At 37.8% G+C, this 13,523-nt stretch overlaps 1 long non-coding RNA gene across 5 annotated transcripts in view; it reads right to left on the reverse strand.

Annotated features, from left to right (window-relative positions):
- Positions 1 to 521: 521 nt before the first annotated feature.
- Positions 522 to 13,523, reverse strand: part of LOC104909589 — a 175,605-nt gene continuing 162,603 nt past the window's right edge. For 4 of the 5 annotated variants that reach the window (XR_004158821.1, XR_002111792.2, XR_004158822.1 and 1 more), the window contains 4 exons: positions 12,410 to 12,495; positions 4,953 to 5,100; positions 2,544 to 2,657; positions 522 to 1,561 (listed from right to left, as the gene is read on the reverse strand). This is a non-coding gene — a long non-coding RNA (uncharacterized LOC104909589). Of the gene's footprint in view, positions 1,562 to 2,543; positions 2,658 to 4,952; positions 5,101 to 9,712; positions 9,872 to 12,409; positions 12,496 to 13,523 lie in introns of all 5 variants that reach the window. The other variant, XR_004158823.1, reaches the window with a different exon arrangement.

Consider the following 13,523-nt stretch of genomic DNA (forward strand, 5'->3'; position numbering starts at 1 on the left):
ATTTCCTCTTATGACTTATGAGATAGTTTAACCATTCTGAATGAATACCTTTTACGACCGTTGTGATTTCTGACAATAAGATATGCTATTCATACACTCATAGTCTTTAATAGCATAGGCTACAGTTTTGGGGGTTGTTTTGGGATTTTTGTTGGTGGCGTCAGCAGTTTTCTTTATTTTAAATCAGTCAGCAATTGTTGTTTATTTTAAATCAGACAACGTTAAAGATGGATTTATAAGGATGGTGTTTGAGAGTCAGCATGAAATGACAGTCTTCCTTCTAAACATACAGTCAATTAATTTATCCATCTTTTTAAAACTAAGAACCATTTCTTTTCATGTCCAACTGTTCAGTCAGTTATACATTCCTTTTCCAAATTTCCAAATATCCCACTGAATTTAAGTTTTGACAGTGACAAATGCCAAAGGTTGCTGGAAATATGGAAAACAATGATTTAGCTGTCCTCAACTGGAAGACTGGCGATGGCAAAGGGCTCTCTTTGTCTCAGGTCACCCTACAAGAAGAAAATTAGCTTAGCTTAGAAATAGCCTGTGTTAATGAGCAATATCTTATAATTTCTTCTGTGGATATTTTTTTATTTCACTAAGTGAACCTAACACATTTTAGTGAGAGAAATGCATCACATAGGAAAGCAGTACACATGCTTACTTGTTTATACACTCATTCATGAACTGAAGTACAATGAGCTCTTTTGGAGAGAAGAAGGGTCTTTTTAGTCCACAAAAAGGGATTTCTAATACTGTAAAATTACAAAGTGCCCCCTTTATGCTAGTTACACAACCTTGTAATGACAGTACCACATAGAAACAGTACTGTAGCCTCTAATTTTTCAAAATTCTTTAGAATAATCTACCCCAAATCAGGAGATGGATTCAGATTATTGCTATGGTCATCACTACTTCTAAGGAATTCTTTGTAATGGTATTTGTGAAATTATAGATCTATAGCTCTTAAGGCTAGAAAGGACCACATAGAACATCTCATGTTTCCTGCTCTTTAGTACAACCATATAATTTCACCCAGCTGTGTCTCCATTGTTTGCTAAAGCATACCATTCACTCTCAGTTTGAAGACTTCAAGAAATGGTAAGCTCACTGTTCCTCTTAATGATTTGTTACAGTGGCTGATAACTTCATCGTTAGCAACTGAGAAGTATAAGACTAATCTTGTTGGCAACCTAAACATACTAGGAATATCTCTACCTGTTTAAATGATGGCATTCTGGTTAATATCCTTCTAATCAGTTTTATTCATCATAAAAGAATAAGGCCTTTTTTTTTTTAAGTAACTGGTACTTTTGTGAACTTTTTGCATTTGTTTCTCATCATTTTAGTTTCTAGAAGCTTATAAAATTTGGAAACAAATTCCCATTCTGGTTTCCATCTTCACAGGCCACAATGCTTTTAAACAATGACTGATACTTTCTTCTGTAGCTTTCTGTGATTTCCATGCAGCCTTTTTTCTTGATAGAATGGAAGCCTTCTTCTCTCAGTGGAATTATTCCCAGATGGACTCATGGCTGAAAATGCATGAGAACTCCTGCACACGCATGAAAAAAAGAATAAAAAATGAGAGTACTGTTTGGGATACCACAAAACACATTTCCAGATAAAATAATAATTTGCATTTTTGCAGACTTTTACATCTTCAAAGCATTGGACATACATTCATCATCAGAAAAGATTACTGTTACTAAGTGTCATAAATATTATTTTTCTAAGGATCTGCTTCACCATCACTGTCAGATTTAGCTGCTGCAGTGATAAAACTATTATGTGATAGAACTATTATGTATGACTGAAAGACTTAGGCTCTGTAGTGTACCCAAATTTGACAAGTACACTATCAACCCAGTTCTCGGAAATCTCACTCCCTGTAACAAAATTAGGATATGGAAAGAGTGTGTCGCGCAAAGACTGACTGCTATCATATATTAAGACCAGGTGGACTTAATGGGTGGGCTACAACCCTCTTATCTGCCCTCCCCCTGTAAATCCGAATTCACTTTGAAGCTTTACCCTTACAAGTTCTGAGTCCTTTATTAGAAAATGAAGCTCAGCAGCACTGAGGATTAGTCTTTATTGTCTCACTCATGGCTAGGCCTGTATGAAGGCACTATCTTTCTGCAAGAGGTGCTTAGTGATGGCGGAAGTCCTGTTGAACTGTAATTCTCAGAGTATCTCCAAACATTGCAATAGAGCACAGAGAATCCAAGACAAAACTGGCAGCTGAGATGGTCACACAGCACACTGCAGCATTATGCAAAGGTGCTGTAAAGGTCCACAGAGTGTCTCGGCCATATCTTTATGGTACTGCACCCAACCATGTCAGCCCTAGCTCAAATTCAGAGCCATTCTGATGCAGCTCTTCTAACTCAGCATCCTTCTCACCATGTCAGCAGCATCATCCCAGCAGGGACAGACAGCCAGGAAAACTGTCCACTGCAGTGCATTGTTACCACAGTCAACACTTCAGAAATGAATGCACAAAAATGCTGAAAAGAAATGAAGAAAGTACTCACAAGTTTATATTTATCATCTGTTACATTCACAGCAGGAAACTTGAGTTTGACTGATTTGATCAAGCATCTTCTACCTAATCTTAGGCCAAAGAAATCATGGCAATGCAGAAGTAGCTGATAAATCAAAAGCAGAAATTTAGGAATTAAAGCTTAGTTGAGGCCTTTTATCTTTATTACCCTTCTTTATGTGCATATGGTAGGTGTTCAACACTTTCCAAGTCCGTATGATATTCCTTCGTGCTTCTGGAGGTTTAGAGCTGTAGTCATCTATAAAAAGGCAACCTAACAGTTTCCTGTGGCTGAGAGTTGAATGTGTTATTTGTTACCAGCTAGTTCATGGTTAGATTGAGCCCAAGTCTTGGCTTTAAGTGATCAGACTTGCTTTAAACCATTTGCTCGTGGGGTGAATTCACATATAGAGAGAATTCTGGTGCAATATTTTATTTCTGACTTATGGCACATGACTCTTTTTTCCTAAACCAATATTAAAACCAGAAACCATAATATGCCAAGTGCAGACTGCATTTTTTGGAAAGTTGATACCAAACGTAACAGTAAATGAACCCTTTTGAAAGGTTAAAGTTGCTTTCATATAAAACATTTTCTACCAGGAAATGGAAGTGGAATGTTGAACTAAGCATTTAACATGAAAGAACTGTGCATGGATTCCAATGGTTGCATTGTCCTTTAGAATTAGAAAAGCAAAAGGTTTTTACGAGAATAAACAGCTCTAGTTTCATAAAAAGGGTATTATGGTGATGAGGTAAATGAATCCCAGTATCTTGGATGCTTCTTTTAACCTTCCATCAGCTCCTCCTTGTGCATTAAGCATTCTAGAGTGAAGCTTCACAGTATGGCTGAATTCAGCCAGCAGCCCTGCTGCCTTCACTTTTCCCCACATCCTCCCTTCTCTGGCATGCATGCCTCTATTCCAGTCCTCTCTGACTTTCATGTGGCCCATGAGTGAGCCTGGTTGGATTACTAAACCAATAGAACACCATCCATTTTTTACTTATGCTGAGTTAGCTTTCTGCAAGCTGGTAAGGTGAACAAGTCATAGGGGTGATACAGATATCAGAGCTGCTGCAAAAGTAGTAATGGCTGAGAGCAGCCTTCCTAAATGTGCTCCATTCACTTGGGAAGCCTCAAGCCCTTAAAATAATTCTAAATAACGTAACTGTCTTTTACAAATACATTTACAGGGCCCAATGGTTGATTGCGGACCTGTTGCATTAGCTTCTACAAAAAGCTAATGGAAGAAAGTAAAAAGATCAAATAGAATTACCACTTAGGAAACAAAGACAAAGGGCTGACAGACGCACCATAGTGTGGTTGTGCATTCTCAGGAGCAGACACCCCTGGATGAAGGGCAGAAATCCATGCATCTTCATATTAAGTAATCAAAGAAAGTTCTTTTCTGAATACAATTTTCTACTTGGGGGGAGGGGAAGAAAAAAAAAAAGCTGATTTTACAGTTTTCTTGGCTCTCAATTTTGATTCCATCATTCAGTGAGAGGAAAAAAGAAAACAAAAAACAAAAAACATTCAAATGAACTTGGCACACTGTTCTACTGCTGATTTGCCAGATTCTTGTGTCCTTGAGTGCGACACAGTGTTATTATTTGGTGTCCTGTGTTTAAAATCTGAAGTGATTTAACCTGGCTCTCTGCCATCCCACTTGCTGACATGTTGACACCATGTAAATAATGCATATCTCTGTGGCCACACTACTTTCGTGCCACATGCTAAGAGAAAAAGACAACACCTGCTATTATTATTAGCCACATCTTAGATACCTTGGGAATATGCAAAAGGGACATCAAAATTACTTCAAACATGTTGTGGTCTCCAGCTCCATACTCCTTCTTTAGACTGAAAAGGAACCCATGCATCTACTGTGATTAAAAGCAGAGATTGGTGATTTACATCTCACTCTCTTTAAAAAAGTTAACCATTCTGAGACTGTTGATAAATAGCTGTGTCTTTTGACTAACACAACAATTTCAGCTAGATATTTCTCTGTACACCACAGAAAAGGGGAATTTTAGAAGTTTACAGAGCAACAAAATCTCATTTCCAGGCTGCAAAATTCTAGCTGTGTAATTAATTTCAGACACTGCCTCCTCTGCTAACATTAGCCTGTCTACTTCTGCTCTGATCTTGGCAAAATATAAACCTACATATACCATCAAAGCAGGCTTACGAAAACAAAATGAAGTTTTCACTGAGGATCACTGCAAAGCAAAAGTTGACAGATATGTCACCTGCATCTTATAGGATCATCTAAATGTCATGCACTGTCAATCAAATTGACAAGAAGCCACAGATTATGTGGCTTGTCACAGGACATATAACAAGGTTGAAAATTGATGTCCTGTATCAACGTTCCCCAAATATTGCTGCACATACCTTCTTTTCACATACTTGTGACTGCCAAACTGAGGAAGTGGCCGGTTACATTTTACTTTTCCATGGTATACAGCAACGGAAAATTTGCTTGTCTTCATCATATCACCGCCCCAATGCTGTCAGAGCAAGGCCTCAATATGAATTCTTCCTGTGAAAACACACAATTTTGTATTCAGAAGAGACAGCAAAATACAGCAAACTTGAAAAGTCAAAAATAAGTATTTACAGTTCAGAAGCCTACTCTGTCATGGAGAATTCACCTCAGTCTTCACTCTGAGGCCAGCAATAGGGAATTACACCAGTGTAGGTACATAGCTCCATACTGACTTCAGATTCTCAAAGCTATAAATAATAGAATCTCTGGCCCCAAACCTTACAACTGTGCAACTAGATCATCATTTTTCAGAGAAAAACAGATATACTGCTCAAATTGCTTGGCCCAAGTGAATTCCTTTGGAAACTCTGAAAACATGCAAACATAAAAAAGAAAGGGAGGGGCTCTTTTTCAACTCCTATGAGACAGTCAGAGCACACAAATTTAGTTTATTTCTCCTCAAGGATGAATACATTGGACAATATTCTGTACTTGTCCACAATGTTCAAAAGGATCAGCATTTTGAGTGTCCCAGACTGAGACCAATTCTTTCTGCTTTATCCATTAAGAAAACCAGGAATCTTGTGTTCTCTTTTCAAAAGAATGTCTTTGTCCAGAATCTTGCCTCAGAGATTTTATTTGCAATATGTTATTTAGAAAAGAAAAGAGAGCTGGAATGACTTCCTAATTTCTTTACTAAATCTGTTCCCAATCTACTTTATTTCAGGCATTGTTACAGACAGTTCCTTACATGATATTTTACTCTGAAGCCCTGTAATTACACACAAGCTGGTCAAACTTTCGCTTGACTGGAAAAGAGTTGTAGTAACTCAATTAAATTGAAATGAAAACTTCGGGGAGAAGAATAGGTTGGTTGAGAGGATAACTCATTTTGAGATGAAATTTCTGTTCTTACAGTTGCCCTGAGTAATGTAGTTGCTCCTCATACAGAAGTGAGAAAAAAAGTATCTTGTGGTGTTTTATACAGTTTTTGTTTTGCCTGGGGTTTGAATTTCACAAGGCTAACTAGATTGCCCTTGTCTAGGAAACCCTGGGGGTAATGCCAGATGGTGTCTGCATGCAAGCTAGAAAGAGTGAAAAATGGACAAGGGTGGTGGCTGAAAACCAGGGAATAAAAAACACTGCACTGGAATAGTGGGTAAAATATAAAAAGTTAACAAGAAGTTATGAAGTGGCACAACAAGGGTAATGAAGTGTGCTCACCACAGGCAAAGTCTTCTGAGAAAACCATCAGCTTCAGAAAATCCACCCAAAATCTTGTTGAGAGATGTATACGTGTGTATGCAAGAATAAATGAGTTATTCCAAACAGGTCAATGCTAGACCAGTAGCAAGTAAAAACAGCACAACTTGCACATTCTTACTGTGAGCTGGCTCAGCAGCCCTGCCTGAATGGTAGACTATAAAAGCTCCCATTATGTGGTAGCCGACATGACTGTTTTCTCCACCAAAATGTCCTACTCAACTGACTTTAAACATCCAAGTAAGTAAGCCTCGTATTTTGCAAAGCTCAATGTGTATCAACACAGAAAGCAAAATCTGGGTAAACGTGAGCTACTGACTACAGAAATGAGTGTCCTTGGGAAGAAACACTGTGCTCTTCCTGTCATTGTGGTTTCCTCTCTTGGTGGTAGAGGGGGAAGGAACAACGGAAATAGAGCCTCTGCCACATTTCTTGCATTTTATCTGACACCCTTATTTACAACTTTGAGCACATGTGTTTTCACCAACAGGAGGAAGACAGAGACTGTGAGCAGCACGTGTATGCAACTCTTTTTGTGCTGTGGCTGTGAAGGGTGCTGGGATCCAAGCTGGGCAGGACAAAGAAAGGGAAAGCTGGAGCTCACCAGTGGTGATACGAAGTGCTTATGGCACAGCAGAAGAAGCAGGGTGTGGAGGCAGAGAGCAAACACGTGGGCATGAGTCTGAATGGAGGTCAGTTGAGTTTCATTTTCTGGCCTGAGTTACTTAGAGAACAATCTCAAACAGTACACAAAATAGCAGAAGAGGGAGGGTTATACACATAACTATTATAGGCCCATCCTCGCAGCATTTTGAACATTTCCAGTGATAAGCCACTAGTGTTAACATTTTCGTTTCCACATCTAAAGGCGCACACTATTACTCATGGAAATGTAATCTTGGCTTGATTGTTTACAATTCCAGTGTTATACCCTCTCTTATCTGTTCACTTTGGCTAATGTGGCTTGATGATTTCATTCTGTTTTCCCTTTTCAATTGTATACATCAGATAGCAGATATTCATACTTCCCTCCCACCATGTGATATGTCTTCAGAACATAGTGACAACGTGGCAGGCTTACTTTTGCAAAGAGTCATCCTTGATCTATTCTGGCATTTCTTAGAAGCTAGCACTAATATTTACAGTATAAATAAGGAAATGCAAGGTACAGACAGTACTGTGGTTACAGTGGTTAAATTCTGTATGTCACATTTCTACAGAAAATTGGTACTCAATCTGAAGATCAATTTGTTATATAAAAGCTAATTCTATGTCTTTAAAACAGTTATCTGCTCCATCTCTGTACTAGTCTGTTATCTCTGATACAACTCCTGTACTGGAAGACATTGATATGAAAGGAGACTATGCCTGCTGCAGCATACTTGAAAAATACTTGAAAACAAGTAAACTATCATCTGTCTTCATTCACAGTATGTGTTGTGTTAAACAATGAGGAAATAAGAGGCTTATTAAGGTTGCACTGAAAAATGGTGAATCAGTTTCATTGAAAATGTCTTGAGGATTCTAGGCTGTGATTTTAAAGGTGCTCGATGCTCCAGACAAATGTCTACCTAGCTTCTGTAAAGATCTTAGGTACGTGAACTCCACTTAACTGCAGTCTCAGGTGAGCACCTTCAAACTCTCCAAAATTGCAGTAGGCAACTACTTGCATATTAAAGGGATAGACATCCCTAAAAACCTGGACCCCAGCCCTTGATGACGAGTGTTAATCTGTCAGCTCACTTTGGTATTGAACATTGTACTACTGCCTACCTGGCCACTAGGAGTAGGTCACCACCCATTTCAATAATAACTCAGTAGTAATGAATGATGAATATCCCTCTTGGCCTCTATTTGAACTTGTGACATAGGCTAAACACCTAACCACACCATTATAACTATCCTATCCCTCCAGTCTTATTATCCTACATACCTCTAACAAATAAATATCCTTCTGACAGTCTTTCCTCAGGCTTGGTATGAATGATTTGACAATGTTCAGAAAATTCCTATGAAAAGACATTGTGAAACAATTTTTCATTCTAAGACCTATTTTTTATTATACGTGTGTATATATATGTATATACACACATATTAATTTTGAAAAAAATGTAACAACATTCTAAGCTAGTTACAGTGTGTCTGGAAACCACAGCAAAGCCTAAACGCTCGTGAAGTAAAAAAGTTATTAACAGTAAGTTCTGGTTTAATAAATAAATAAATAAATGAATGAATAAAGAGGAATTTGTGCTTTTAAGATTAAAACTGAAAGATTTAGCAAGCCGAAATGCCTTTCTTTTCGATTCCAACTAAATCATACACTATTTGGGGTAGAAATTTGGCAGGGCACTCTGTTGGATTATCCCTACATTGTGTTTGGACTGATTTCTTTATCCCATTTTGGTAGATGGACGTCTAGCCTAGCCCTGAATATCTTCAGTGCTGCTGATTCCAAAGCTTCAGTTGGCAGCTGCTTTCCTTGGCTAGTAGTCCCCTGATATATAATCCTAATTTTCCTCTCACAATGCTTAGGGCCACTTTTCTTTCTTTTTTCTTTGTTGTTAACTAATGAGTATAATCAAACTTTGCCTCTTTTTAGTTTCCTTTCTATTGTGGACAAAGAGAGGTGTCACTTCAAATTTCCTGGAATTAACATGATTAATTCTCTTGACATCATACTGTAGGTCTTACTTTGCAAGCTTGCTATCAATGTTCTGACACTGCTCAAGATTTAAGATTTATTAGTTTTTTTTAAACAAAATATCTAAAACTAGTTCACAGTATATTTCAGCTGATGGCCATAAATGACCTAAGTAATTGACATTTTTTCTGCTTATTATATTTATTTGCATGAATTATGTTGTATACAAGGCTAGACTTGATGATTCTGTAGACTCAAACAGAAAAAAAGAGCTCCTAGAGCTGAAAAATATGAATGCTGCAAAAATAGCAATGCTCATAGTTGAGTCAACAGTCAGACTAAATCTCATGATTCTCAAGAAATGAAACAGTTGGTCAATACGTGTTAACACCATTGAATTCAGAGGATAGCCTGTCTGTAAGCACTACAAGACAGTTAAGTAAGGCCAGGGAAGGAGAGATTTATTTTAGAGGGAATAAAGACAATGTGAGAAAAGGAGCACTGGGCTATGAATTAGCATGATGAAAAGCTACTGAAAAGGAGATATTTTGGGAAGTTAAAGAAGGGTCTGGAAACTGGCTGAAGAATTTTGGGGACAAGTTTTACATTGTGAAGTTACAGAAGATTATGTTGACCATGCTACGCAAAGCAGTGTCACTCAACAGCTATCCATTGCTGAGGATCCTGGGAGGTAGAAGGTGTCCTAAATGCAGATAAAGGTGCAACAAGATATGCCCTGTCTGTCTTCTGCACATTTCTTACCTGGTAGCAGGTTTTTTTTCCCCAGTGTGAGCAGTTTTGTGCATTCTTTCCCAAGGGACTCAGGCACGTTCCTACATGCAACACAGGATCCTGTACATCTTTTCTGGATAAATCTTATTGTCATCATTAGAACACTTTAGTCTTTTGGTGGAGCAAGCCCTGGGTTAGAATTTCATAAAATCGCCATTAAATCAAAAAGAAGTAAGCATCTTACCACTCCAGCAATTTCAATGGACTCCTATTTATGTCTCTGAGCAGATGGCGAGAAGTACCCTAGTTGGTCATTGCAGCTCCAGGAATCAGACAATAGATGCACAAACATACACAGAAAGGTGAATCATGATGGTATGACTCCGAGAATCTTTTTTAATAACAGGATGATCACTTGCTGTGTTTGTTCAAGCTTCTCGACACATCTCATCTACATCACACATGCTCACATGACTAACGAGAGCCTTTCCACAGTGTCTCCCATGCAGACATTAATCTCATTTGCCAAATAATTCTCACACTACGAACCTGGCATATGTGTTTCTAGTTACCGTGTGATCATTTACATTTTGTCAGTAGTGTGCAGTACCAAATGTGCCATTACCATCCAAATAGTTTTGACTATTGGTCTAGCTCAGTTCCAACAATGAAAAGTAATTCTGTCAATTCAAAATATTTTAGAACACTGCTTTATCTGGGTATTCACTGCTTATGGTGACAATCAAGTAAATTGTTTTACAGTAAGAATGTTCTGGACACTGAGTGGATAACTCCCAGCAGGCTCAGAGCTGACCTCATTTGCCAAGTAGCTTTTAGCCACTACACATTGCTGTGAACCTCCTAATCCTTGCAATATGCATCTGAACCAGTGTGTTCAAGTGATGCTTATTTCTGCATCACACTGTCCCCTATCATCAAGCTGTGCATTACCTAGTTCTTTTCACTACAGTGCTGTCACGTTTAGTACAATGAAAACATGGTTCCTTTGTTAAATAAAGGAAGTCTGAGTAATTCTGTGAAGTCAAGAAGATAGAACTCTACGTACACATTTATTCCAATGATTTAAATCTTTTTGCCTTTTGCAGCTCCGACATCCTAAGTAACTTTACTGCACACAACCAAGCTCCTAATTCACTTCTGAGCACTACTACTTATTTAGAAATGCTTATACACTCTAAGAGCCATTTGGTGGCATTGCTCCCAGGTTGAAGAGCCATTAGACTTGGTCTGACAATGAGTAAAGTTCTGCCTTACTGGAATTGCCAGTTATGTTCACATCTTCTATGGGCTTGCTGTTGTGTGCCATATAACTAATTCACTATCAGATTCTGCAGCGGCAGATTTGGCAGCGGAGGTAGACAGGCCTGCTCTCTGATGTCACCATTCATTCTGATGCACAGTACAGAGGAATGCCATTTTAAAATAATTCCTGCATAAAGTATTTGCAAGAGGATTAGGACAGCAAGCAAAGTACAAGATACCTCGTGCTCTTGGGCTGGAGAGCACTTACTCCTACTTCTGTATTATATTTAAGAAGGATCAAGTCCTGATTTGAAAGAAGCATAAGGAAGACTAGAAAACTTGTTAACAGGAACACATACTTGAAGCCACTAACTCAAGTGAAAGCAATTGCTGACAACAATGCTTTAAATTACCAAACTCTTTATAGCTGGGATTTTAACAGGACTTGGTCTAAATCTAACTCTGAACGATTTAAGTCTATGGTAAAACTACAAAGAACTCCAGAGGAAGGCTGAGGCCTCACCAAAAAATTTTTAAAGGATTTTTAAACTTTCACCTTGCTGCTTTAGAGTATTTTGCAAACATATACACCTCAGAGGTTTTATATAGCTGGTGTGCAAGCTAAAACATATGGGAAATAAATTTGTTCTACACCACGGAAGAAATCTGTGTCCAAGATATATTCACAGATCTGTTGCTATCTTACTCTTCTCTGTGGTACAGGAATCTTCTCATTGACCTTTCAAACTCACAGGACAGAAATGACAGTATCAGTGAGTTAAGAAAATTTACCATGATTATACTTTTGGCACTACAGTATTCATTTCCTTAGTACTAAGTAGAGGATAATACTTTAAAGCATTCATTAAGCTTTATTCAGGCTGAGTTTAAGTTTCAAGGCACTTCAAGTACAGACCGAGGAGATGCAAAAACAAAACAAAACAAAACAAACCCTAATGTTTTATCAGCTAATCTTCAGCATGTAATCTCTGATAATGTCAGCTCTTTAGAAAAGAAAATGAAGAATCTGCAGTAAAAATAATAATAACTTAAAAAAAGAAAAAGAGAAAGAAAAAAGAACAAAACCAGAAATCAGTCAGTGACAAAATGGTGTTGAGGCAGACTTCAGGAAATATATTTTCCAGTGTTACATTCCAAGATATTTTTAAAGCACAGATATTGAAAGCAGATTCCTATACAATTCTTAATCAGTTACAGTAGCCACTGGAGTTTGTGGCTTCTAACATGTGGCAAATATACAATATTTCTAATTCAAGCCATGTCATGCTGGTATTTTACCAGCATTCCTCATGCTATTGTTACACTCCCACTAGTTTCACAGCATTTGATTCTTTCTGAATGCAAGACCATAGCGTGACCCTTTCTGACATTAACAGAAAGCTGTACAGCTGTAATAATCATGATTCTTTCCATCTCAATATCTCAAAATAATTTAACCCTTACCTCTCAACTTTGTAGTTAGAGAAACTCTAACTCAAAATCACGAGGCGATTCTCTGGGTTCATCCAGCAGTAATTTCATTGTAGGGCCTAGAATGGAAAATCAGCAAAAAGCTGAATGACTAAAACTTCATAGAGCTTCTCTAATTTCATTAACAAAAGTCTTGTTCCCTGCAGTGGCAAGGGAGAGGGATGCTCCACTGGTTGCCATGGTCCTTTCTCTGTCCCTTGATGCTGTGGTCCTAGAGAGGATGGGGCACATGAGGCACAACCTGACATGAGTGCTCCCACATGCAAGCCATGACCCACAGCATGGCACCACTTGCAGGTCCTTGTCCTGGGATTGGCATCAAATTCAGACATGAGGAATCCACATGCATTGAGATTGGGCTACAAGTCTTTTAAAAACAAGATATAAAAACTATTACTCACAATAACTTAGTGAAACTTACCATATGTTCAAAACACTGAAATAAATCACATTAATAAAATCTACCCAATTTCGCTACAATCAACTTGTATCATTTTGTATGTATGTATGTATCATACATACATACACTTGTATGTAACATTTAATTTTTAGAAGCCATTAAATACTTCATTTACCAATGGAGTAACTAGAAAGTTCTGTGAAAAAAAAAAAGCTGAAAGAAGAGACTTGAACTATTTGCTGAACAGCAAGATAGAGAGAGATCATGAAAAGTGTGCTGCAGTGCTATATCAAAGCATTTGAGGGAATTCGTTCCAAGTTCAAAGCAAGGGAGAGTTAGATGTGAAAGTTCAAAGCGAGTCTCTGTCATCAGTGAAAAGGAAGCTAAAAATTCTAAAGAAGTGCTGATCACAACCCTGGATGGCCTTCCTGTATGGCATCAGTAGCACTAAGAGTACAAATTAGAAAATCATAAAAATTACACATTTTCCTAAAAAATCAGTTTGGAAACAACAAAGCATAATTATTAAACTGAAAAAAAAAAAATACTGATGAGTGAAAGACATGAAATCTGGAAAAGCTGCTAACTGTGCTTCAAAGTTCACCAACTATTTTTATATACATAAAAAAGAATTCACATGGATTTTTTAAATTAATTTCAAGTTAATCTAAATCTGTGTTTTTCAAT

This window comes from Meleagris gallopavo, chromosome 2 (assembly GCF_000146605.3).
Source record: "Meleagris gallopavo isolate NT-WF06-2002-E0010 breed Aviagen turkey brand Nicholas breeding stock chromosome 2, Turkey_5.1, whole genome shotgun sequence".
Classification (NCBI taxonomy): domain Eukaryota; kingdom Metazoa; phylum Chordata; class Aves; order Galliformes; family Phasianidae; genus Meleagris; species Meleagris gallopavo.